The sequence below is a fragment of the Columba livia genome, chromosome 1 (genome assembly GCF_036013475.1).
Source record: "Columba livia isolate bColLiv1 breed racing homer chromosome 1, bColLiv1.pat.W.v2, whole genome shotgun sequence".
In the NCBI taxonomy this organism is placed as follows: Eukaryota; Metazoa; Chordata; class Aves; order Columbiformes; family Columbidae; genus Columba; species Columba livia.
Genome location: NC_088602.1, coordinates 60965531 through 60991686, shown reverse-complemented (window position 1 = coordinate 60991686; position 26156 = coordinate 60965531). Strand labels below are relative to the sequence as shown.

Below are 26156 nucleotides of genomic sequence, written 5' to 3'. Positions count from 1 at the left end.
TAGGACAAGAGGAAATGTATACCTTTAACTGAGTTTGTAATTTCCAATATTGCATTTAATTAGAAAGTGCATTTCAAATGTAATCAGTCACTGGATCATGAGAAAATTAGAATTTGGGTGAATTAATTGCTTTCTAATATATATTGTCCTGTAATTAGTAACTTCATGTACTAATGCAACTGCATTTTCTAAACAGTGATTAGCTCCTTTATTAGTGGATGGCTCAAAAGGTGCAAGGTTTGACCACCTCTGGGCACTATTGTGTGCCAGATCTTATTCTCTCATTCAGTTTTGCGTTTTTTACTTCAGTAGTGTTTCTGTTTCTCAGTTAAGAACATTTTCACATCTTGCAGAAGAAAAAAATGGAAAAGAATCCTGCAAGAGAAATCACATTGTTTTCCATGAGCATTAGGAAATGTGATAAACAGAGTCATTAAATATATTTGCAGACTTTCCTCCAGGGCGAAGTATACTTGAGCAGAATGTTTTTTTCATTTTTTTCTCTGCAGTAGGAAGGCAAAAATATTATACAGTCTACCTCAGAGAGTGACAGAAACATGGTTCTGTCAATTAAAATGGTTTACAGATAGACAGGCAGAAAGGAACAACTCACCAACACCAAAGTCCTCGTTGTTGAATAAGTAAGTCCATGGTATCTCGTTTCAGGCTCAAATAGGCTGAAACAAAAGGTTGCAATTACTATATAACAGACTTACTTATCTGATAAAAAAACCTTCAATAGTCTTGCAACAGATTATTTTTAAACGTGACTCAGGTAAATCACAAACATGAACCACCAGGGAGGTAGCTTCTATAATGTTACCTATGCTATAATTTTAGCTATTATAATAACTTGAGCTGAAGTAGTCTCAAACTGATTTCCATAGTCATGAGATTTTTGACATAAGATGCATGAAGTTATTTTCATATTGCTTTTTATATTCTTTCAAAGACATATTGATGTCTGACTGTTTCAGCTTCCAGTGTGTGGCACACCTAAAATAAAGCATATTACTTAAATTTTTTCGATACATTATGTTACTGAAATATTTATGTTTTCGTTTTTGATTGCCTAATATTTTGAGCAATCTCTGTAAAAAAGCTAGACCTATTTTCATGAGCTAGGAGATCAGAATTTTGTGATAAAAGGTAGATTTTTGTAAACCCATGGAGATAAACACTGGCACTATGTTATCATAGAGCTAATGAATCATTAAGTGTAATCACAGTTCACATGTTATGTTTATAGATGTTTGTTATTTAATTTCAAAATATCATATCCTTATTTCAGCACTTTTGGATATATTATTTATTAGTTATAACTGCATTAGGTGGAATCAACGTACAACATAATCAGCCATCAACAGTAGTCAGTACTAGATGTTCATATTAAATGTGAGGAAAAATTATAGTGGAAAATTGTGTAAAAGCAACTGCATCTAAGAGGGTTCTTCATACTCTAAACACTTAGTGAGTACACTAAATAATGTGCATTTATACTCCTTAAAATTTGGCTCACTTTCCATATCAAATTACTACATGTACATTGGCATCTTTTAGAAAGGAACTTTTAAATTTATAACAAGGACCAGTGTCTTTCCAATGTGTCTTTAATTTACCCTGAGAGTCTCTGTAACTCAGGACTTAAGTATAATTTTAGCTGATATTCAAACTGAAATCATGAATACTGGAAGCTGTTCTTTTTATCTTTACTAATTATTATTTATTCTCATAGATATTGACAAAATGGCTTGTGTGTAACAAGGTGGTTTGCACCCAGATGATAATATGTTTCTAATTTGAATAATGAAGTTTAAATACATTTAAATGCAGACTACAGTATAAAACAATACTAGTTTGCATAGAACCATTCATTTTAATGAGCACTGAGAATTTCTTAACAATAGCCTCTGTCTCCATACACACTTCAAGCAGATTTCAGTCATATTCTCACAAATCATCAAATGATTTCTGTGGTTAGTAATGTACTTCCACAAAAGAAGTTCCATTTGAGATAGAATTAGACTATAAATGCTTGGATATAGCCTTGAGTGGTTGAATCAACAGCTGTCAAATTAGTTTATAAAAACAATAATGAATCTTCGTTCTCGACAATCTATTCTTTTGAATACTAAAAAGTAATTTATCCAACTCTTTGTAAACACAGGCACCCAAAATAGCACAGTAATTTTACTAAAATATCTCTTTGGCAAAACCTCATTAATTCCAACAGAATGTCTGTGCTGTCTGTGTAAGCTCCAGCAATTGGTTGTATTCATTGAGCTAGACATCTTCCTAGAGTACTAGTTGGCCAAAATAGTAATCTGGACTAAAACTGAAGGAAGCTCCATAATTTAAGAAAAATGTAACACATGATTGAAAGCATATTCAGAAACAATTTTCCAATACTTTCTTCAGTGTAGATCCATAATGAGCTCTAATTTTAACTATTCCCAAATTAAGCTATTCAGAAGTAATTTTCTAAACTATCATCATTATCTCAGGCTTAACTTAATAGTATGCCCTCTGATTTTGTCCAATAGAGTTCCCTCTGCAGAGTGAAACTGTGCTTGCTGCTGTCTTCTGTTTATTTATTTAAAAATTTCCCTGGAGAAAGAAGAAACAGTTAACATTACCATTTATCTGTGTGTGTGTGTGTATCCAGTGTTTGTTTTGGAAGAGGACAGAAGGTGTAGTACTGTCTTTTTTCGAAGATAAATTCTGTTGAACTTTCAGGTACAAGTTGTTCCCCGAGACTGCTAAGGCTCTAGTTCAGTGTCTAGTATTTGCCTGCATTAATCCTCATTTCCCATGTGCATCTCCAGCTCCTGCTTTGTTGTTTTTGTGGAGGTTATAATTCCTTTTCTTTCTCTCTTTCTTCTCCTCCCATATTTTTGTACATGGAACAGTCCCATATGACAATGGGAAAGGAGGAAAAAAAACTTATTGGCATTTTGGCTTTCCTATAACATGACAAAGGCCTAGTGGTTTGAGTAGCTTTACCTTTGGCCTCCCTTCACTATTCCCAACAGTAAATATTAGTAGAACCTAGTCTATTCACTTTAATTCTTGGACATTAATTTGCTCTAAATATTTAGAAGACATGATCTTTTGATATTTTAATATTATTGAAGCACTGTTGAATTTAGTAATATTTAGTAGTTTAGTATAGTTACAATTATTTTTTACTTATATTGTATTTTGATCCTATGTTTGCTTTATTTTCCATTTCTGGCTGCTACAAAGGAGCTGTAAATTGATTGCAGCAGACTATGTTCTCTATGGAAGACAGAAATCTGTGTCTCATAGCAGGGCCGTGGGATGCCACGATACCTTGAATAAAACCAAGATCTCTTATCGATTTCAACATTATTTTCCTCCTGCCATTACTGGTAAATGTGTGTAATTACAGATGTGCACCAAAGGACCGATTTCAAAGCAGTGGCTGCTACAAAGCTCCAAGCTGATCCCCTACTCCAATTGTTGCTGCAGTCATGTCAGCAGTTCTTCTGTAATAATTAAGTTTGAAACTATATGGATTTTTTTTTCTTTTTTAAATAGGCAGCCAAATACTAGAGAAAAGTGTTTGTGAGAGTTGTCTGATTTTGTTGCTTGTTACCATTAACTCACTATAGTAACCACTCTGAGTCAGAATGTTTTGCAGTTTATATTTCAGCTTAAATCTCTTAAAAGAGCCAGTCACCATTGTAATCAGAAGATAAGAAATATTCATTGACTGTGCATAAAATACTGAGTGGGTTGCATTCACACCCTAGGCTGCTGGCCAAAACCAGATGTAACAGCTGGTGTTGTTTGGTCCATCTGGAAATTGGCTATAATGTGATAACTTTGTTTCCTCAGATGGCCTGTAGCTGAATTGCCACAGCCTACAAAACTGAGTATAATATCTTGAGGAAAAAAGAAAAAAGGCAAAAGAACTTAAAGATTTTTAAAAAAAATTATATAGGCTTTCATAATGACTACAGTATTTTAAAGTACTTCAGTAATGAATTATGTAGGCAATATTACTAACAGATTTCCAGAAAAGGCAGAATTGAATGTGATATGTGGTGTAGTATATCTTCAAGAAATTAGTGTTTTATTGCTATTGACATTTTTTTTTTTCCAACACAGCACTTTGTGTTAGAGAAAGCAAGTTTTTGAAGCCATGTTTTGTATTTCAAGAGAACTCTGCTGTGGATATCTCCTTCAGACATGGATTTAGGGGAATAAGAGAGACTGCACTTGCAATGTTTTGGTTTCTATCTGTCTGCATGAAATAACCAGACAGTGAGAAATATTGATTAGTAGCCTTTGAGCTGTAATAAACCATAATCATTATTATTATTTTCTTAATTGTGGCAATATCTAGAGATTCCAATCATATAGGAAGGGGTGCTGATTTATAGACAGATACATCAGTTGGAAGGGATCCACAAGGATCATTGAGTCCAACTCCTGTCCCTGCATATGACAACCCCACAGTTCACACCATGTGTCTGAAGGCATTGTCCATTCTCTTCTTGGACACTGTCAGGCTTCACAGAATCACAGAATCACAGAATGTTAGGGATTGGAAGGGACCTTGAAAGATCATCTAGTCCAATCCCCCTGATGGAGCAGGAACACCTAGATGAGGTTACACAGGAAGGTGTCCAGGTGGCTTTTGAATGTCTCCAGAGTAGGAGACTCCACAACCCCCCTGGGCAGCCTGTTCCAGTGCCTGTCACCTTCACTGAGAAGAAGTTTCTTCTCAAATTTAAGTGGAACCTTTTGTGTTCCAGTTTGAACCCATTACCCCTTGTCCTATCGCTGGTTGTCACTGAGAATAGCCTGGCTCCATCCTCGTGACACTCACCCATTATATATCTGTAAACATTAATGAGGTCACCCCTCAGTCTCCTCCAAGCTAAAGAGACCCAGCTCCCTCAGCCTTTCCTCATAAGGAAGATGCTCCACTCCATCATCTTTACTGCCCTTGGGCTTGGGACCATGGCACCTCCCTGGGGAGCCTGTTCCAGTGCTCCACCACCCTCTGGGGGAAGAACCTTTTCCTAATGTCCACGTAAACCTCCCCTGGCACATCTTCCTGCCATTCCCTTGGGGTCTGTCATTGATCACCAGAAAGAAGAGATCAGTGCCTGTCTCTCCTCCTCCCCTTGTGAGGAAGCTGTAGCTGTCATGAGGTCTCCTTTCAGTCTCCTCCAGGCTGAACAAACCAAGGGACTTCAGTCACTCATACAGCTTCCCCTCCTACTCCTTCACCAGCTTCTTGTCTCTCCTCTGGACACCCTCCAGTAGCTTAATATCCTTTTTATCCTGTGGTGCCCAGAACCGCACACAGTGCTCCAGGTGAGGCTGCACCAGTGCAGAATGGGACAATCACCTTTGTTTAAGTTTTGCTGGTGCTGATTATTTTCCTCTCCTTAGCTAGCCAAACACATCTTTCTTTTTTGTGACTGACTTCATTCTGTATCTGTTATTTTTGGTGAAGACTTTCTATATTAAAATATATTTGTCTTAGATATTTGTAAACATGAACTTCTTCTATAAGTGACATCAAAGATGTAGGACAGCAGGTCATATACATATTCTGTTTGCTAATGACATGTCTCACCTCAAATCACTGATGAGAAGGAAAAGCATTTAATCCCATGCCATTGTTAATCCTAAAACCTGATCTTTTTCAATTTGTATAATATGAAAAATCTGATCTTAAGCCTTACAGTCAGGCAAGTGGTCCATACAATAACATATTATTTCCACGTATATTGCTTTTCCACTAATGTCCTCAAGAACAAATAAAATCTTGTTATAAATTTGTTTTACTGCAATGTTTAGTGTATTGTTTCTATCACCAATGTACTGTTTTTAAAGGTATCTCCAAGCGAGCAAAGTCTGCTAAGTAAAATTAAATTATATTGTTACTTCATACTGAATACGTGCAACTATAAATGAGTTTGACTTAGACATCTGTTATCTTCATGAAGTGGGATCTTTTGCCATCTTGTTCATGGCACCATTTAGGTTACTAGTGTTTGAAGGTTTTCCAAATTTATAGTAAGTGATTAAACTGCCAAATAGTTGTATCTTCACATGATGCTTTTTAAGAACAGTATGAAGCAAACATGATGATCTATTACAGTAAGATAACAGATTTTGAAATCCCTGAAGCCAACAGACTGTCACATTGTCTGGAAATGAGCTTAGATAAGGTTCTATTTTTTGAGTATTCATCCTCAATCCTTGAACTCTGAAAGCCATGGAATGGTAATATTTACATTGTCAAACAGATTTTTTTTTTTTCACTCAGCATAGAAGCTCTTATTTCCTTATATCTCCTCATCTCAATACTGATATCCTTAACAAGAGGCTCATTATGATTATTTTTTTCATTGTGATCTCCATGTTTTCTCTATTTATGAAAAATAGTTTAGATTGGCTCAGTGGCATTGAATTTCAAAACATTTTGTAGCATTTTTATAAAAAGCTACAAAGCTGGACATGGAAGGGACAGAATTTTAGCATTATCCCTGCATTTTATATTCCTACATACTGCTCAAACAGTTGCAAGTTTTACTTTGTAGGAAGAATTTTGGAAATGTATTTTCTGCTATTCATATCTTTCTGTGACAATTTACTTTGTTTTCTCTAAAATTCTAGTTAATGTCCTACATTCAGTGATGTATGCATTTCTATTCTTTCTATTTTGTTTTAAAAAGAAATACATAAATTAAATGGCTAACAATGTGCATTTCTCAAAGAGACATATTAATCCACTGAACAACAACAATTTGTATATATCACTGAAGTTGCATCTTTTCTAGTATTTTACAGAGGAGTAAAATGTGTTGGAAAGAATCTAATCAGATATCAGATTTTGAACTGGTATGAATGTAAGGATTTAAAATAAAAATATTTTTCTAAATTGATTTTTATTATGGCAAATCTCAACTTTTCTTTCAAGGTTTTAGCCATATTCCTTCAAGAAAGTAATTATTTGGAACACCAAAACATGCAGCTAGGGAGTAGAAATCACTTATAAATTGTGAGGAAAAACATAAGCTAGAGTAGTGTGTACAGTATCAACAGAAGAGACACAAGGAGAAAATAAGAAAAGCTATCTGACAGTGTGAGCAAACAAACAAACAAAAGAAACACTCCCCAAAAAACACAACCAAAAAACCTAATGGTACCGTTCCTTGCAATATAACATACTTGAAATGATGATTAAACATCTTGAATAAGTCCCAGTTATATGGTGGTGCTTCTGCTTTCTGAAGCAGGTGTTGGAAAGGCCAGCATATTTATGAGAAGCTGTGTTGATATGAAACAAATCTCTGATATTTGTAGATACATTATCTGCCTTTAGGCTAGTCTTAGTGATAACTTCCATTATATGTAATTTTTGGCTTGAATTATAAGCAGACAGAAGAGGGTCAAAAGAAGGGAAGTATCACTACCTTCTTTTTACTGATACAAAGAAGTGATACAGAGATTTAAGTGATTTCTCTGTTGTTTGCCTCCAGTCAGCAGAGCTGCAAAATTGTGAAAGGCTTTTCCATCTTCCAGGTCTGGATATACTGTTGCCTCTGTCTCAAAACTCAGGTTAGATCTGGGCATATATCCATTCCCCAGATCCACAGCTGAGAAACCAAGGCTATGGTTCCTACAGAGGAAAATGGACTTACCACACTACAAGGCTCTCATGCAATACTCCAGCTAGGATCCAGCTTGGAAAGCACAAAGGTTGTGCATACTGTTAAACCTAGCTCTTTGAATTCAGTTCAGTCTTAAGTTAAGAAAATTGCTTTCCTGTATGATGGGAGGGAAAAGCAAGTTGCTTCAGATCAAGATCCACAAATGCCATGATCTGAAGTAGGAGTAATAAGTTATGTGCAGGCTGAAAATCAATCCCTGTCATCTTTTACTGTTTCCTTTAACCACTGCATTTCAGGTGTGTTTACTTTCTTAGCATCCTACTGTTCTCAATGTCTTGCACTGCCATTGCTATATCCCTTCTTCTCACAGCCAATAAGAGGGTGGAGAGACTGATTTCTGCCTCTCTTGTGCCCAGCCCCATACACAAAGTTTGGGATTCAGTATCCACTTAGGAGTCTCACCATGCGTAAGCTCCATTTTTATGGAAAGTGACTTGTAGGTACCTACACCGTCTATAGGATCATTTCAAATCTTCATGAACCTTCTTTCAATGGAAACCTAGCTTCCTTTGAAAGATCCAATACTATTTTAAGAAAGATATAAGTTTGAAAAGTTGTATTTTTTATCAGCTTGCTTTTCAAGTACTATTGTTAATTTTGCTCTTTAGTCATCCTCATTCTCCTTAAAAAGAATGCCTCAGACCTGTTCTTTTCACAGCATGTTGTGATTTCCTTATACCATCCTCCACTTGGGAAGAACAGATTTTATTCAGAGTACACATTCCTGTGCAGTATGTTTTTCCAATTCTTAATATTTTTGTTCACCATGATCATGAACTGATGGAGAGATGAACTAAATCAAGTTTGGTCTCAGCCTTGGATGTTGCATAATCTGGAATTTTCTAATGCTTGATAGCAAGCTGTTGTATAGCACAGTGGGTGGGCCATAAAATATTTATTTCATGCACTGAAATGTAAGTTTGAAGTAAATAAGTAAATATGACATCGATATTGGAATGGCACTTTTGCTGAGTTTCTGACTACATAGTATGTGTACATCTTAAAAATGGAAATGCACCTTAAAAATTCAAGTCTATCTTACTTGAAGGAAGTGTATTGCAAAGAATTAATAATTAGAAAGATTTTGGAGAAGATTGCAGAATAAGCTAAAGACCTCCCAGTTTTTCAGCTTTAAAACTGATTCCTGTCATGAGGATAGAGAGGAAATAGAATAGGTTTAGGGTTTGGGGTTCTTTTTGAGGAAGAAATTGTTAATTTTTCTGAAACACTTTACAGAGAAATTTTGATGCGACTGATATTCCTTAAAAGCCTGACTAGCTTTCTAGATTGCTTTCACTAGCCCTTGAACTTAGGTCTTGGTAAGCCCTAGGTGTCTCATCTCAGCTGCTTCTAATACTGTTCAAGAATGATTTCATAAACTTGACTTTTATTTTTGACACAAAGAATGCTGAAAAATCAATATCTAATTAAGCTAGAAAGGGCTGTGTGAAGTGCTTTTAGGAATGTCATAGTTATTCTCTTTGCATAAGTAGTTGCTTGATAAGATCTTGATAAAAGATTTCATTAAAACTGAAAGACGAAAACATTTAGGAGAAAATTTAGATCCAGTATATCTATTCTGTGTGAGAATTCTGACATACTTCAGTTTGATAATGTTATTATAATTAGAAAGAAATTAGAAAGAAAAACATGAATGAATTCCTAGTTTCATTGTAGACAAAATGGCATGATAAGAGTGAAGTCATTTGCAGGAAAGAGAGAGAGATAAAAGCCTTTGTTTTGAATTTATGGAATCAACTAATGCAGCATGACTGAACATAATGATGTATAATTTATTTTAAAAATATAAAGTAATTACGTGTAAATTTTAATTAGTCATTTTTAAGTTGCAATTTATACTCCTACAGGTAATCTTAGGTAATTTGCAATATGTATTATAGAAATAGAAGCACTACGGTAAAATTAAAAATAACAGGCATACAAACTAGATAGCATTTACAGATAGAGAAAAAAAAAAAATGGGATGCTGGAAGGTTTTTTCCCATTTATTCACCTGCCAGGTAGGGAGATGACCTGCTGGATTGCAATACCTCTTGAGAAACCACCCATCCAGGAGCTGAAATCTGCTCCTAGATATTCATTCACCTGTGACCTGGCAAGGGGGAAACCTCCATGCTCTCCAGGCAGACAGCTGGCAAAGCTGTCTGAGATGTCCCCTTCTTCAGCTGGGGAGATGGAGGGGAGACCTGGTCTGTCAGAAGTCAGGGTGGCCAATGCAGGGCCTGTCCTGGCAGCAGGCAGGGTGGCCAGTGGGGAACAGGGTCAGCCATCTCCTGGGCGCTCAACCCACAATACCCCGTCCACATTGCATGGAAAAATTAATGTGACACTTGACAGACACACATTGCTGGATACTTAACTTTCTTCGTTTCAGGGTTTTTCTGGTGGAAAACGAAGATGAAATTATCTCATAGAGCTTTTATTTAAAATTTATGATCTACTACAGCAGCATTTTAGTATTTTCAACCTTTTACCACTGGAGTGGGTGGTATGGGCAGTGCCAGGTTCATGCATGGGTTCCTTTCTAAGTGCTGTGGATCAAGAAATTATTGTACAGAATCTAATTTAAGTAATCTCAATAAAATGATCACCTGACTTTCCTAATATCAGCCATTTCTTAGGATTTTCTGCCTGAAAACACTGCTTCTACAAACAATTGATAAATCATTCTGGGTGCCACATGTTCACATTTTTGAGAGGAATATCGGGAGTTGTTGGTCTGCCATAATTATCTAAACCATTGCTAAAGCTCTTCCTCTTCCTTTTACTTCATAATTTATATCTGAAAATATTTTTTCTTTTACTTTAGTTGAATACTTCATCACTTGAACACATTTACTTTACAGAGTATTCCCAGGTATTGCTTTTGACTCCTCGATTCACTAGAAACCCCTTTTTTTTCCCAGTTGCAACTAGTTTATGTGAATTCCGCTTAACCTGGTTTTCAGCTAATAAATAAGTTTTATTGTCATAATTATTGTATATATCAAAGATGTATAGAAAAATTAAGTAAAAAACCCCAAACCTCACAATCTTTTTACCTGAGTAACTGTGATACTATTTTTGTGCCTGTCCTTGGTAAGCCTGCATTTTTTTCTAAGGTTCCCCTAAAATTTTGGGATCAGAACTGGCCTGCATGACCATATGAAAACATCTTTAACATAGAGATGTACATTTTCACTGACCACTCTTTTTTCCCCTTTAGTCCATAAGAACTGACATGTCTGAGATGTAGTGCATTTTACACTGCTCTAGACACAGTTGATGAAAGATTATATATGAGCTGACAATGTGCGCTTTCAGCTCAGAAGAACAATCGTATCTTGGGCTGCATCAAAAGGAGTGTGGTCAGAAGGTCAAGGGAGGTAATTCTGCCCCTCTGCTCTGCTCTGGTGAGACTCCACCTGGGGTCCTGTGTCCAGCTTTGGAGCCCTCAGTACAGGAAAGACATGGACCTGTTGGAGAGGGACCAGAGGAGACCACAAAAATAATCAGAGGGCTGGAACACCTCTCCTGTGAGAAAAGGCTGAGAGAGTTGGTGTTGTTCCACCTGGAGAAGAGAAGGCCCCAGGGAGATCTTATTGCGGCCTTTCAGTACTTAAAAGGGGCCTGTAAGAAAGATAGAGACATACTTTTAAGAAGGGCATGTTACAACAGGACAAGGGGTAATGGTTTTAAACTAGAAGAGGGGACATTCAGGTTAGATATGAGGAAGAAATTTTATACAGTGTGGGTAGTGAAACACTGGAGCAAGTTGCCCAGAGAGGTGGTAGATGTGTCATCTCTGGAGACATTCAAGGCCAGGCTGGACAGGGCTTTGAGCAACCTGATCTGGTTGAAGATGTCCCTGTTCATTGCAGTGGGGTTGGACTAGACAGCCTTCCAACCCAAACTATTCTATGATACTATGAACTGCACTTGTCAAGGTAAATTATGGACTGGAAACACTGATTTATCTTAAATAGTAATGGAAATGAGGAAAATTATGGTGTTTCAGATGGCACTGGAGTGAGATCAATCCCATACCTGTCTTTAGTATGACCTCACATGTATAGGCAGTAGAGATACTTTCCTCTTCACATGAGCATCCTTTTTCTTCCAATGCTTTGGGCAACAGGCCAGACAATAACAGGAAGCGGAGTTTTAGAAGGTCATTTCTTGTTATTGATTTAATTTTATTAAAAATACAAAATTAATACAGTGAAAGACAGATACACAGTCTACCAATTACTGTGAGAAGTAACAGTATGAACTCATTATAACAGAGTTATAAAAGTTAATCCGATAATGCAAAGGATCATGTTAATCTGTGCACAAAACACAATTCACATTATCAGAAAAAATGTGAGGCAAATTAGTGTAAAATTTATCATAATCCCCAGTTTATCTGACCACACAACCTACACAAAAAAATGCCTCAAAAATAAATGTTTTGCAAGTTGAGATGTTTCATTTCAGTCAGCCAAGAATCTGTGGGCATCATAAAGCACATCCATGGTGAAAATGAATGCCTTCCCTTAGGCTTCAGAGAAGAAAAAGGTTTTAATGACAACCAAAAAATGTGCATGAGAACAGACTTACTGGGTCTTTGGGACCATTCATCAGTATAGTGAAAGGGCAATTAAAAAAAAAAAATCCTAAGAAATTCCAGTTAATGAAGGTCTCAAGAGGCCAATACACTGCATGAGGTTCAGGAAAGCCTTGTCCATGCCTTCAGAGACAACAGCTGAAGTTGAAATGCAATAGCATATTATTTTCCTAAACAACTGTATTGGATATTGAGTGTCAGTAATGGTGCTGCTGTAGCTATCATGGTTTAAGCAGATAAGGAAAAAAAAAAAATAAAAAAAGAAAAAGGAAAATCACTGAAGTAATAGAGATACTAATTTTTAATACCTTTAAAAATCAACCTTCTTCCAACAACTCCTTATGTGTCTCTCTCTTTTTCCTATAACATAACTTTACCACATCTCTTTCCCTCATTTCTTTGTTCCTTCCCCCTGCAACATCTCTTTTATTCTACTGGTACCAATTATCTTTTCTTTCAGAGGACATTTAGTTAGCACATTCTTTGCTAAACTCTAACAAATTCTAGTCTAGAATTGTAGCTGCTTCCTCTATTTCAGACCTGAAAAAATGTGTATGTGCCAAAAAGATTGCCTAATTATTTTCCCTGGCTATACTACTTTGGCCTAATGAAAGATTTGTCCTTTAATACAAGCCTTGCTTGCTTGCACTGTATATGTGGCCTGGCACATGTAACAATAAAGCTACATATATTGCAGTATAAAGTCAAGGGCAGTCTAGGTTATTATTACTTTTTACAAGGATTGTTTCCTTTTTTGTGTGTGTGTATGTGTTGTTAAATACTCTTATCTTTTATTTACATCTCTTAAACTCTGGAAGATTGTGCTTCTGAATTACATAAGACTGAAGCTGCAGCGGGTAGCAGATTCTGTTAAAATGGTAACATTATTGCCTTCAGCTTTTAGAAAAATGCCTAGATTTGTTTCACTTGTGTTCTCTCAAAGTCTTAGAAATCACAAGTGTCTTTTGTGTTCACCTGTCCCTCTGTGACTCCCTCCCTGCTCCTCTTTCCATACATCATTCTCTCCTTTCTTCTCCTTCTCAGGCTGCAGGGGAGCTATAAATTCCTGGAAGAAAATGAGAAAGAAAGTGCTATAATTACCAGCACAAGTACTTATGTAAGCAACTAACTACTTCTGATTACTAACAGCAGTGTTGCTGCTTTGAAGTGGAGGCCAAAAAACTTTCTATAAAGATTAGTTGGAATTATAAACTCTCTTTTGCCAGACTAAATGAGCTGAGATGACGCCAAGGATAAAGGGAACTGAGCATTCCCTGGTCTATGCAAGCAGCCTGTGGCCCCCTTTAACAAGTGTTAAAACAGAGTGCCGAGAAATACTCCTTTCCATAGGAATTTGCAAAAGGAAACAATGCAATGCTAGAATTAGTTTGTGAAACTCACTGGCTTTACTGGTGGCTTTAAAAGACCCCTTTAACCTTAAGGGTTTATGGTTTTCTATAAACCTCCCCAACCTCTTGCTCTTTGTTCTTTGTGTTGTATGTATTTTTGGTTGGTTGCATTTGAGCAAATTATAGCTGACAAATAGTTTGTTACAGTGGGCATGAAGAAATAAGGGACTGTAAATGCCAGCCACCCATGAACATATAAAGATGACAAAGAAAATCAATGAACTAAGTCAAAACGTCACCTGTTTGACTCAGAAGGGACCACAGTATTGCTGCTGTATGAAGCTCCAACTTAGGAGCTTTTATCTTCTTCAAAATAGGACCTTTCAGCAAATATCATTGCCTTGTCTTACATCTGGGGGAAAGAAAAATATCAGAAAAATGAAAGTATTCCCTAAAGGTAAAGAAGATTGACTGTGGTTTGGGGTTCAGGGGTTTTTTTTCCTCTCTTTTTTTTTTTTCCTTGCAGTCTATGAACTGGAAAATAAAACAAACTGGTTCTGCACATTTGCAGCTCAGTCAGTTCTTCCTTTATCTTTCCCTTGGAGAGTTTGTAAATAGTTTTAGTCAAAGTAACTAAATCCTTCCCTTTGGCATTTTCTTCCTTGAGAATGAATTGTTCCAACACATGAACAAAAAAAACCCTAAGGATGACAAAAGCAGTTTTGACTACATTTTGATATAGTACAAGCTAACTTATTAAAAATGTATAGAATATGAATGCCAGATATAACCTACAATTCCTGCTACACTTTGGTCCTTTGCTTTTAAGGAACTTATGTCAAGTATCTGTGGATTGTCCTTTATCCACATTGCACATCTTGTGTTACTCCTCATATTCTATTATATGGAAGGCAACCTCTTTCCAAAGGATTTCTAAAATGAAGATGTATCTCAGAGATTGAAGCTGCCTGCTGCTGTGCCTGCTGTCACTGCTCCTGTCAGCAACATAAATACTAGCAAACAGAGCAACAGTGAGGGAGAGAGAGGTGGTGACAAAAGCAATTGTGTCAGGAAGAGAAACAGCTGTAGTGAAACATAACCAGTTGCCATAATTTACCTGCATGGGGAAAGCTCAGCTTATGCACTGCTGTATTTTAAAGCCTAGAAAATAAGGCAGTTCTCATCTTTTCACTATCTGATCTTATGAAAGTATATGTGCACGTTCAGCTTCCTACATTCCAAGTGGCAGTTGACTTCAAAAAGGCTCTTCACAAAGCATTAAGTTAAAAATCAAGGTGTGTGCATAGACTCCCTTCCTTACACACCAGAAAATCCTTTCTTAAACGCAGTCCAAATCTCATCAGTTATGCTGCATGTTTAGTGAACATCCTGCATGTTTGGTGAAGTGATGACAACCTATTTTTCAAATTTTATGGCCAAAAAAAAAAAAAAAAGAAACAGAGCTATATCACAATGCTGTAATAAACTTTTAAACATGCAAATAAGTGTTGACTGGTGCTTAGGGGTTCAAAGTACATTTATGAATGCAATTATCTCAGTTTCTCATATTTTCAGGTTAAACTGTTCATTTATAGTTTAAATATAACTTTAGAGCTAAATTTAAAAGAGAAATAAAATTAGCAAAAGATTTTTTTTTCATTTTTGGATACAGAATGAAATTGAATAGGCAACTTAATTTCGTACAAAAATGCTGTACTGTACTAAGAGCTAATGAAGTACATAAAATCAGAAAACTGGACTGAAGACTGCTGTGAAAAAGAAAGTGTTTTAAACATAATGCCCAAATAACAAAAACAAACAAACAAACAAACAAACAAAAAACAACAACAACGACAAAAAAAGAGCTTGAAAAAGCTTGTAAAAAAGTTAATTTAAATACTGCACAGGTACTCATTAGGTGACTGAAAAACCTTTAAAGTTTACTCAGTTATAGGCCATACCCTGAACTGTTTTGTATTTCAGGCTAACCATAATAGGACTTGATTCTTAAACTGTGCTGGGTTCAAAATGTCTGGTTTCAGTTTCCAGATCTCCTCTGAAGATCTTCGTTGCTTTTAGCAACTCTGAACCTCAATTCTTCATCAACAAAATGAAACATAATGCTTTTTCCAGTCTTTTGAAATAAGGGAAGAAATTGGTTTTATTATGTGCTGCATAATGACTGGTACAAAAGACTCCCAATTTCCTTTAAAATCTCTTGACTCTGTTACAAAATTGAGAAATAACCTCATAACTATGTTTGGGATTGTCCAGCATTGGTTGAACAGTCCCAGGAGCCACCCTAGAGGAACTTAATTCCTTTCCTGCTTAGCTGGCTATTAAACCTCCCGCAAGTCCCATATGAGGCAACAGCCCCACAGGTTATGAAGCCAAGAGGAGCAACTCTCTTGTGAAGTCTTCCTATTTCTTCTCACACTGCAAATTGGTGAAAATATTTGGTGTAAGAGTGCAAAGGGAATGCTCTTTACACTTAAAAGAAACAAAATTTGCTCATGAAAACGTAACTGACTATATCGTGTAAGAGGCTATTAGACTATACAGTAACAGTATGGGTTATGTTCACAGTTATAGTCAACATATGACTTACTTCCTGCTTACTCAGTCCAGGTCATGTTAAATGAAAACTGCTTTTCTCCTTAGACCTAACAGCTCATGGTAATCTGCAATAATGCTCCCCTATTACTTTTAGATAATTGAATAAAATAACTCCAGTCATCACTTCAGTGATGAAGATTGGACTCCAGCATTGCCAAGTGGGTAAACAAGGTACATTTTGCATTAATCCCACAATGGCCCAACTATGTAGGGGAAACAATAGCGCTTGAGAGTACAGTTGGCTAGTCATTTCAGGGAAGATCTAAGAGTGTGCTCCAGCTAACTTCGTCACCTCGAAAGACATTAATTCATGTAGGTGAGATTTAGGCAGCTTCCTGAAAATTACAATTTATGTACATCACATGGTCACTTCAAAACTGAGACAAATTAGAGTTTCTGTTTGTTCAACCATGGATCTGGAAAGAGTATGGACAGGGGAATGGGGCATAGCAGTGCTACCACATTAAAAAGCTTATAGTGTCCATACCTCCAAACCAGTGTGTTTCCTTTTATGTACAAGCATTCTCAGACATAATTCATGAGTTATAGGTAAAAAAAGGAAATTCCTGGATTCCATCAAAAGTACATTTTCCAAAAGCTTTTTTTTGGCCTACAGTAAGAATAGCAAATCATACCACCTTCTTCTCAATAGCAAGGAACAGTAAATCAAAAACTCAGCAAATCATATATATTTTACTGGTATCCTGCCTAGTAGTAATTTGTGTGTCATCCATAATACCTGTAAACCATATAGTATTTGAAGCTGCAGATCCCCTGACTGAATCTAGATGCTCAAAAGAGAATTCGTTTGGCTGCTTTCCACTTGTTTATTTTTCCCTGTCCTCCTACCTCCTTCACTTTGAATGTGTTTATGGCAAAATTTACCCATCCGACAAGATATTTTGATTTAGACTGTTTCTGCATTCTTCATCAAGAGAGAATTATTGCTTTAGGCAGAATGTTGCCAGCAGGCCAGGTGAGGTGATCCTTTCCCTCTGCTCAGCACTGGTAAGGCACATATTTAGACTGCTGGGTACAGTCATGGGCTCTCTAGTACAGGAGAGACATGGAGTTATTATAGCAACTCCAGCACAAGGCCACAAAAGATAATAAAGGGACTGAAGCATCTGACATACAAGAGGCTGAGACAGCTGGGATTTTCAGCCTGGAGAAGACACAATACACCAATGTGTATAAATATCTGATGGGGTGAGAAAAAAAGATGGACCATTCTCAGTGATGCAAATGAAAGGAACAAGAGGCAACAGATACAAACTGACATACAGGAAATTATCCTTAAACAGAAGAAAACACTTATTTACTTGTGAAGATGGCTGATAATGGGTTATCCAGAGATGTTGCAGAGTCTCCATGCTTGCAGATATTCAAAACCCAGCAGGTTACAACCCTGAGCCACCTGCTCTAGCTGACCTCTCCTCTGAGCAGTTTCATACTCAGTTAAACAGTTTAAAAAAAGTCAAACATTTTCTACCAATTAACCAACAGGGCATTTACTTGAAACAAATAAGAATGAGGTTCCATTGACTAGTGCGTATTGTTATGAATTTGAAATTTGATCTGCTAAAAAACAGAGTTTCTGAGTGTCTGCTTTATTGACTGTCCAGGGGGGATTTTTCTTTTGTGTGTTCTTGCTGGAAATCCCATGCTTGTCAAAAGCCTCACATATGTACTTTTAGCCAATCTAGATGTTCTGGAGGGAAACAAACAAACAAAAAATTAGAAGAATTGCAACCAGCTTTCCTTTGATGTACTATATAGAGACATCCTTATCACCATGAATGTTGTCTCTTCTTTTCCCATCTGACCATTTGGTTTTGACTTTTAATCTTCTGGATCCTCTTTCAGCTTTTCATTAAGAATGGACCTGTGACCCTGGCAAAACCTATCAAAACCTTCAGTTCATAGGTACCTGAAAATATTTTTCACAGCTTCCTGACTCTCACTGAGAAATATTAACAAACAAACAAATAGATACATTTACGTTTATTAAAGGACTATTAAAGGACATTAAAGGACTTCCCTAAGATCCTTCTCCTTATCCTACATATTGGTATTTCCTAGATCCTTCTTTATGCCATCTTACATAGCAAAATATTGGCATGTATTGAAATTCCTGCCATTTTTTGTTATTGTAAACAGAGAAATCTTCAAAAATAATATCCTGTTACATTACAACTTGAAGGTCTCCCCATGGCTTCCAGTATAATTTTAGTTGACCTTTAGTTAAAGATCTGACAGTTGTTAGGAACGGTCTTTGCAAGTCCTTTCAGTGATCACTGACAAAGCTTTTATAGTGTGCTTTGTATTTATATTCCTCAACATCAGACTATAAAATACAAGCTTGTGAAAGCCTTTAATTTACTAGGAGATAACAAGTATTCATGTCTTTTATTCTTGTATTTACTTTGAATGCCATAAATGAAACCTGGCACAAGATGAAGACACAGCTTATTTTAAGGTGTATGTAGAAGCAGAATTAACACTGAAGACTATACATTTTCGGTATATTTACGTATTTACAGGACTGTTTTTCTTCTCTTTTCTTCTTTTCTTCTTCTTTTTTTTTTTTTTTTCTTGACAAGGACTGAATCAAATGCAGTAACCCCAGCCAGATATGAATGACAAATACACATCCAGATTTGTGGTTCTAAGGTTAATGTATAACATGTATTAATATATAACATATATTTTCAGAACCATATATATTACAGTGATGTCCTTGTGAAGGTTTTATTACCATTGTGTGCATGTATTTTTCCTTACTGTCACAGAACATGTTACTCAATCCAGTTTAACCTTCTGAGATACTCTTAGAAAGTGAGCTTAATGACTGATAGAACAGAACCAAGCTCTTCAGTGCAATATGTTCAAATCTGAGTTATTCAAACAGGGACTTAAACATTGTGTATGTACACAAAATCTAGTTTCAATAAATTCTGCAGAGTCATTGATCTCCATTCAAATTAAGGAGTACTCAGACTCTGGAAAATTCAAGTAATTTTGACTAATATTGCTTTATATTAATGTAGCTAAAGCCTTGAACAATGTTGATGGGACTGACATGCTTTTTGTATTGATAGAATTCCAAGAGAGCTCTGCTGCAAGATAAGCAGCTATGCTAATTTTTGTTGCTGGGTTGACTGCAGCTAATATAGCAATGACAACATGTGCAGATGGTGTTTTACCACACTTTCAGATATTTTAAAATTACTTCACGCTATCATTCACAGTTCATTGCCAGGTGTCTCACCTGGTGACATGAATTTACCAATATACTCTCTCACCATTGCAGATTGAACTAGTTTTTTTAACTTTCTTGTTGCCAGTCTGGTATCTGTTTCTACATTAGGTCAGTTTATCTGGTGAAAGTTTCCGATTTATGCATATGAAGCAAATTTTTTCTAATCTATATCATTTCATTATAATACCAGAAAAGATTGCAGATGTACTATCCGTTACAAATCAAATGTATAATCTAAAAAAACATCTACTAAGAAACAATTTATAATCAGAAATATAGCTACAGATATTTAGTAAAGCCGAATTAGAAAATATATATATATTTTTTTTTAAAAAATCAGGAATAATATGACTGTCTTAAACTGTATATTTTCTGTAAACATGTTTATAGTAGTACGACAGAGAAAATAGTCTACTAAGAACACATCAGCACTATCTGGTAGAAAAGGCAGGAGAGGAAGAAACTAAAGGCAGAAAAATAAGAGGAAGAAAGCTACTTCCCAATATTTTGATTTCTCCTGTAGTTTGTAATGCAATAAATACCACAAAGTAAATGTTGCTTTATAATGTTACAAGCTTCATGTAACTTCCAATAATTTCAGCCATTGGAGGTGAGGTTTCCACAGTAATCACATAACCTGATTATTCAGCAGACTGAGAATTTGTATGCATAAAAAACCCTGATATATTCAATAGGAACAATGGTCTGCTGATTTTGCTGTATGGTAGATGTATATCACAAATGTAGAAATAACTGATGACATATTCAGAATACTGATTTTTTGCCTGTTAGCATGGGGACACATTGTGAGGAACAGAATTTTGACTCCTTGTTGATTATCATGAAATAACCCATCTCAGTGGAAAGAGCCTGTTGCATGTTCTATATGGAAGATGTAAATTCATTCTCTCTCTCCAATTCATTCTCTTTGGTGCTACAGAGCTTCTTTCTATTCCTCAGCTTCAAATATTCACAGTGTCTACCAACAACCTCTTAGATGACTTGATCAACCCAGGTTCATCACCCTCCTACTCCTCTCTGTTGATTTTGCTGTCACCTGTTTGACAGAAAGATTATTCAAAGATTTAGCTTACCTCAAGCAAGTTTCACAGATTCCTACTTTAGCCTCCTCATAGGGACAGATCTGAAAGAGGTGAAGCTCATACTTGGTACCTCAAGTGTTGGTTGGAAAACTAAATCTAGATAAATGGAAGAAAAGGACTTATAAGGAGGAATTACAGCTTATGCAAATGAATAATAAGTTTTATTAATGTCTGAGAGCCTCTTGAGAAGTGTCAAAGGCCTTTGAAAGACTTCAGATAGAGATAGGTGTATCTGATTGCCTGGATCATTAACACATAAGTTTTATTTGAAGTAATCAATTGGTAGAAATGGAGGTTGTTCCATAATAAAGTTGCCTGAACTGGATTGGAATGATGGCTTCACAAAATGTAGCTAATATTAAAACGATCATGACTCACAGAATGTCAGACTTTTTCACCTCAGTGAATGGATGCCACTGTCATTTTAGGCTTCCATACTTCATACTCATCTATTGTCATGATATATTTCCTGTGCACTTGGAGACTTGAAAAAAATACACTGAATAACGGAGTTTTTAGGTCTTTTTTTTTAGGTTGTTACTTTCAGGATGAGCAGGTTGATGAATCTTTTCCTTCATGATATAATCTAAAGAGTTGCTAGTAGCATCACAAAATTCTTCAGATTCACAAATAAATCTAAAAATAGAAGAGAGATAACAAGCAAAAAACCACTCACAGAATGCAGCAATAAATGGTTATAACAGCAACAACAAGGTATTTCCAGGCTTACACACCATATGAAGTGGTCTCTCTAGAGAAATACTTCTCTGTCACTCAGATACAGAATTCAAACACTCCATGTTATACTCTGAAATTAAATGCTTTCTCCTGACCTTGTCCCTGAATCCCTGACTTTTTCTACCAGAAGAATGTCAGGAATGGTAACTTCTTCCTTTAAGGCAGGTGTGTTAAACTCATTTTCACTAGAAGCCACATCAGCCTCGTGGTTGCCTTCAAAGAGCCAAATGTAATTTTAGGACTGTGTAAATGTAACTACTCCTACATTTATACAGTCTTCAAATTACATCTGGCCCTTTGAAGGCAACCACGAGGCTGATGTGTCCCCCAGTGAAAATGAGTTTGACACCTCTGCTTTAAGTATTTCACCATCTCCCTGCTTTTCTCTGTCCTGAAAACCTTGTCCTTTGTATACTGTGATTTTTTTCCTGTTATTTAATGTATGACATTCATTATCATAATAAGTGTATTAGAGAAAAGTTGCATCCAGAATTCAACAATGAACCGTCTATTCAAGTGTCTCTTCTGTCTGTGACCTTCATGCAGCAGCTACTGTCCCACATATCAATGAGTTCACAGCCGGAGTAGATGAAAAGGGTGTAGAAGATAAGGATGGAAGAAGATTCAAGCCACAAGATTTTGAAACTAGATAAAATGCCCATTACTACAGTATAAAGGAGTAAGTGGACGTCAGAAGACTATTCACAGAAGACATCATGCTGAGAAAGAATATTTCTTTAGAGGAAAAGATCCTACACTAGTTGTTGATATTTTAAGAGATGCCCACAGAGCTTACTCTTCAGTAGGAGACATGCAGTATAAGCTTACACCTGTTGGGAAAGACAAAAGTAGAGTGAAAAACACTTCAAAGGTGGGTTATTTTTGGTTTGGTTTGGTTTGGTTTGGTTTGGTTTGTTTGTCTTTGGTTATGTTTGTGTGTTTGTGTTTGTGGATTTGTTTTGTTTTTTCAAAGATATGTGCATAATGTGGAATCCAGAATTATGGAAGAAAATGCAGAACCAACAAACATTTTCCAGCCTTTTGCTGAGAGCAGAAATTTTAAGGATAGGTACCTCTTTCCATTGTCCTAAATTAAATTTCTGGTCGTAACAAATTAAAATTCTCCCCTTCTCACAAGACAAACATTCAGGAAGTAGCAGGCTCAGATTCTTCTTGTTCATAGTTATGTGTAAAAAAAGACAGATACAGATTTCTTTTGTCCCATCTGAATACACTAACAACAGGTACTGGTCATGTTTTCAGTCTGAAATTGTCTTATTTTACTCACAATATGGAATGGAAATAATTTTTAAAAATATTTCTATAAAATGATTAATATATATACATATATCCAGCCAGCTGTATTATGTATTTTGAAGTCAATGGTGGTTATAAAAATTTTGTAAGGCTCTTTAGACATCCGTTTCTGAGAACTACATCATTTGATGCCATCTGGTTTACTAGGACTGTGAGCATTTCCTCTTCAGAAGCACTACAAATTTCTTGAGTGGAAAAGTGAGGTACATCAGAAGAAGGCATATCATCCCAACTTAGCTAAAAACTTAAAAGCCAGGATTTTCAGAATTCCTTCCAGCTCCTTAGATTTATATGTAGGATGTTGTACTGTCTTTGGAGGAATAAGTACAAGAAATGCAAATTGTGCTTCCTTAATCTGCCCTGTCATCCCCGAGCACACATAGGAATAACATGTAATCAATAGTCTGTGTCTGAGGAAAAGGATTGGTATAGGAGATGTAGTTAAAGAGAAAAAAACGGAACACCTTTATAGAACAGCAGAAGAGTGGCAGTTAAAAAAAAAATTCTAAACCAATTCACTTCTCTGCAAGTGATGTTTTATACTTTGTGCAGAAAATACTAATAAGAACAAATTACTCAAATTCAGTCTAGAAATTCAAGGTTGGTTCAAATGAAGCTTATTGCTTACACACACAGAGACTTGCAGTTCAATAATTTAACTTGATTAAACTTCATAGGGATGCAATTCAAATTTACACTTTAAAGTAATAAAGAAATAAACTGATCTTTTAACATAATTTGACAAATATTTATTGTAGTTTATGATAATTAGAAAGTTGGATAAGGAGTTTTCTTCAGAAGGAATAATAGAATTTAATTTTTTCCACTTTTTTTCACATCACATGGTAGCGTAAAAATAGTGTCTTTTAATTATGTGTATATGTCATCTTCAATATGGCAATCACCATATCTAATATATTATGCTGGAGGACTTAAAAGTGCAAAATAACAACTTAGACACTAAGAAAGCAAAATCAGGGTATGGTTAGCCTCTTTTTGTAGATTCTCTCAGAATTTTAAATGTGCGACTTTTTGTTGTGCTTAATGGAAATGTCTAGTGCTTGAAAATCATCATGATACAATTTATTACAGCCCTGATTGTTTTGCTCAAAAGGCTTGTACTTAGAGAAAATAACATCTGTTGGTAAACTCAAACTCCCATGTTAAGTTCGGAATGAATTTTAACTTACAGTGGGCCTGAATGGATAGTCCAAGCATCTTCTGTGAGGTACTTCAGGCTCTTGACTTCCATTTAATACAATAGCATTTGAGTCTGTCCAGCACCTTTCAGGATCAGAATTTGTATTTTCATAGAAATTTGTTATGCTTAAACTGTTGTTAATGATAAAATATCACTTACAGTATAGTTATCCTTGAGAACATTTCATTGCTTATACTGAAAACAGTATTCTGGCAGAAATCTGCAGATATCTAAACTCTTCTTTAAAGCATTTCTTTTCTTAGTAATGAGCGTACCAGCTCCTGAAGAGCTTAGTTACCAATTCAGACATAATCTGTGAATTGTTAAATCAGTGGTAGTGTTTCCAAGGTTAGAGTTTCGAGAAAAAGACACACAAGCACATTGAAAACATACTATTTACCATTTAGGTTGTGGAAACATTTTAATTCCCATATTCAAAGTGAATTCATGGAATAAGAGCAGATGCTTCTTTTTTGCAGTCTAAACTATGCCATAGCAGGTGATTCAGTAGACTGAATAGCAGATCTTCCATTTTCATCTGAGCTTTTATGTGTAAAAGCTTGGAAGTGTTTCAACTGTTCAAACCAATTACAATTGCCATTGCTAAATTAAATTTGAATATGGCTTATTTTACAGTCAGTTGCTTCCCTTGCTTGGTTTGTTTGTTGTTTTTTTTTTTTTTTTTGGTTTGGCATGTGTGATGTTTCTGCAGTACTACTGGCATAAATGAAAAAGGCAGTAAATTAATGCAGACATTGAAAAAAAAAAACATAGAAGGAAAAGGAAAAAAGGAAAAATGCAAGAAAAGAGAAAAAATCACCATTTGCTGTTATACAGGGATGTTAAATGTTGCCCTTGAATAACCATGATCGATCAAATGACAAATTGTCAACAACTTGCTCGTAATTATGTCAAATAATTGTTTTTCTTTCATGCAAACAAAAATGGAAAACAGCATTCTTAGCAGAGGATTATAAGCAGTTTAAAAGACGGGGAAATCACTTTCAAACTGCTCGGTGTATTTACCCCTGAACTGCAAGTATTTAAATAATAAATATTTAGACATTCCTGTTAACCCAATCATTACGAAAAAATACCTTATATATTAAAAATTAAGATCTATTGTCTTGCTTGACTCTTCATTCAATGTACTTTCTCCAGTGCCTGGCAAACAGACATTCAGAGTTACTGCCTTGGAAATCATAACCATTTTGTGTTCTGATATTCAGAAGTGAAGAACAAATTATTTGCCTTGATAATACTTTTAAGGGCAGTGCTGTATTCCTCTGTGTTTGGGGATATTCACGTTGGTGCGCCTACTCTAACGAAGAAATACAATTGTATGCAGGTTTAGGAAAGTCCAAGAAATATCTGAATCCCCTCATCTCAGATTTCAGTTAACTCCATATTAGCTATGCAAATGGGAAGGAACAAAATATGCATTTTAAAGAGCAGATGTCTGTGGAAGAAGAGAGGTAATCTATCCTACGCAATTTTTTCCCTCAACAGTCTTTTAGGAGTGTTTTCATAGAATTTATGTCACTTCAATTACTTGTTACTTAGAGTTGTTGTAGCCAATTGACTAAAATGTCCATCAATGGTCATTCCATCCTCATATGGAAAATACAAAAAACACATGGTGTAGATAAAACCAGCACTGGGTCAAGGATGCATGTATATAATTATTTCATATATAATATGCACAACAAATAGTGAAATGGCTTTTTAAGGTATTACAAACACATTGGTAGAATACCTCATAGGATTTTTTTTTTCTTTTGTTTTATAAAAGCAGTTACGACTGCAGCCTCATTTTGTAGGCTGTGCATCACTTAAAGCATTTTCCCCACGTGAATTACCTTCTCATTGTGATTTCCATATCCTTTGTATTCCTCACTTTGCCACTATTATAAAATAGCTTAGCATAGCCAGCCTGCTCTCATCTGTCTAGACTTAAATTTTGCTTTTCGCCTATGATTTCATTGAGTCTGCTATGGCTAGTGTTAGTGACAGATTCTCTTTGAGATCTTGTTGCTATGTATCTTCAAGCAACAAAGACAGATAAAGATCATAATTTCCTTATCTAGTATCCAAACAGATTATGGGCTACCTGAACTTGGTTTATATATTCAGAAATTATTGTAATTTGGAATGAATAATTCTTATAGGAGATGATTTGGTAACTCCAACATAGCTTGAATTGGACAGAAACACATTGTTTCTGTTTTCTGCTGTCCAAA

The 26156-nt window shown here is 35.7% G+C and overlaps 1 protein-coding gene across 1 annotated transcript in view; it reads left to right on the top strand.

Moving 5' to 3' along the window:
• NALF1 (NALCN channel auxiliary factor 1) overlaps positions 1-26156 on the top strand; it is a 483922-nt gene that overhangs the window by 297619 nt on the left and 160147 nt on the right. The window lies entirely within an intron of this gene.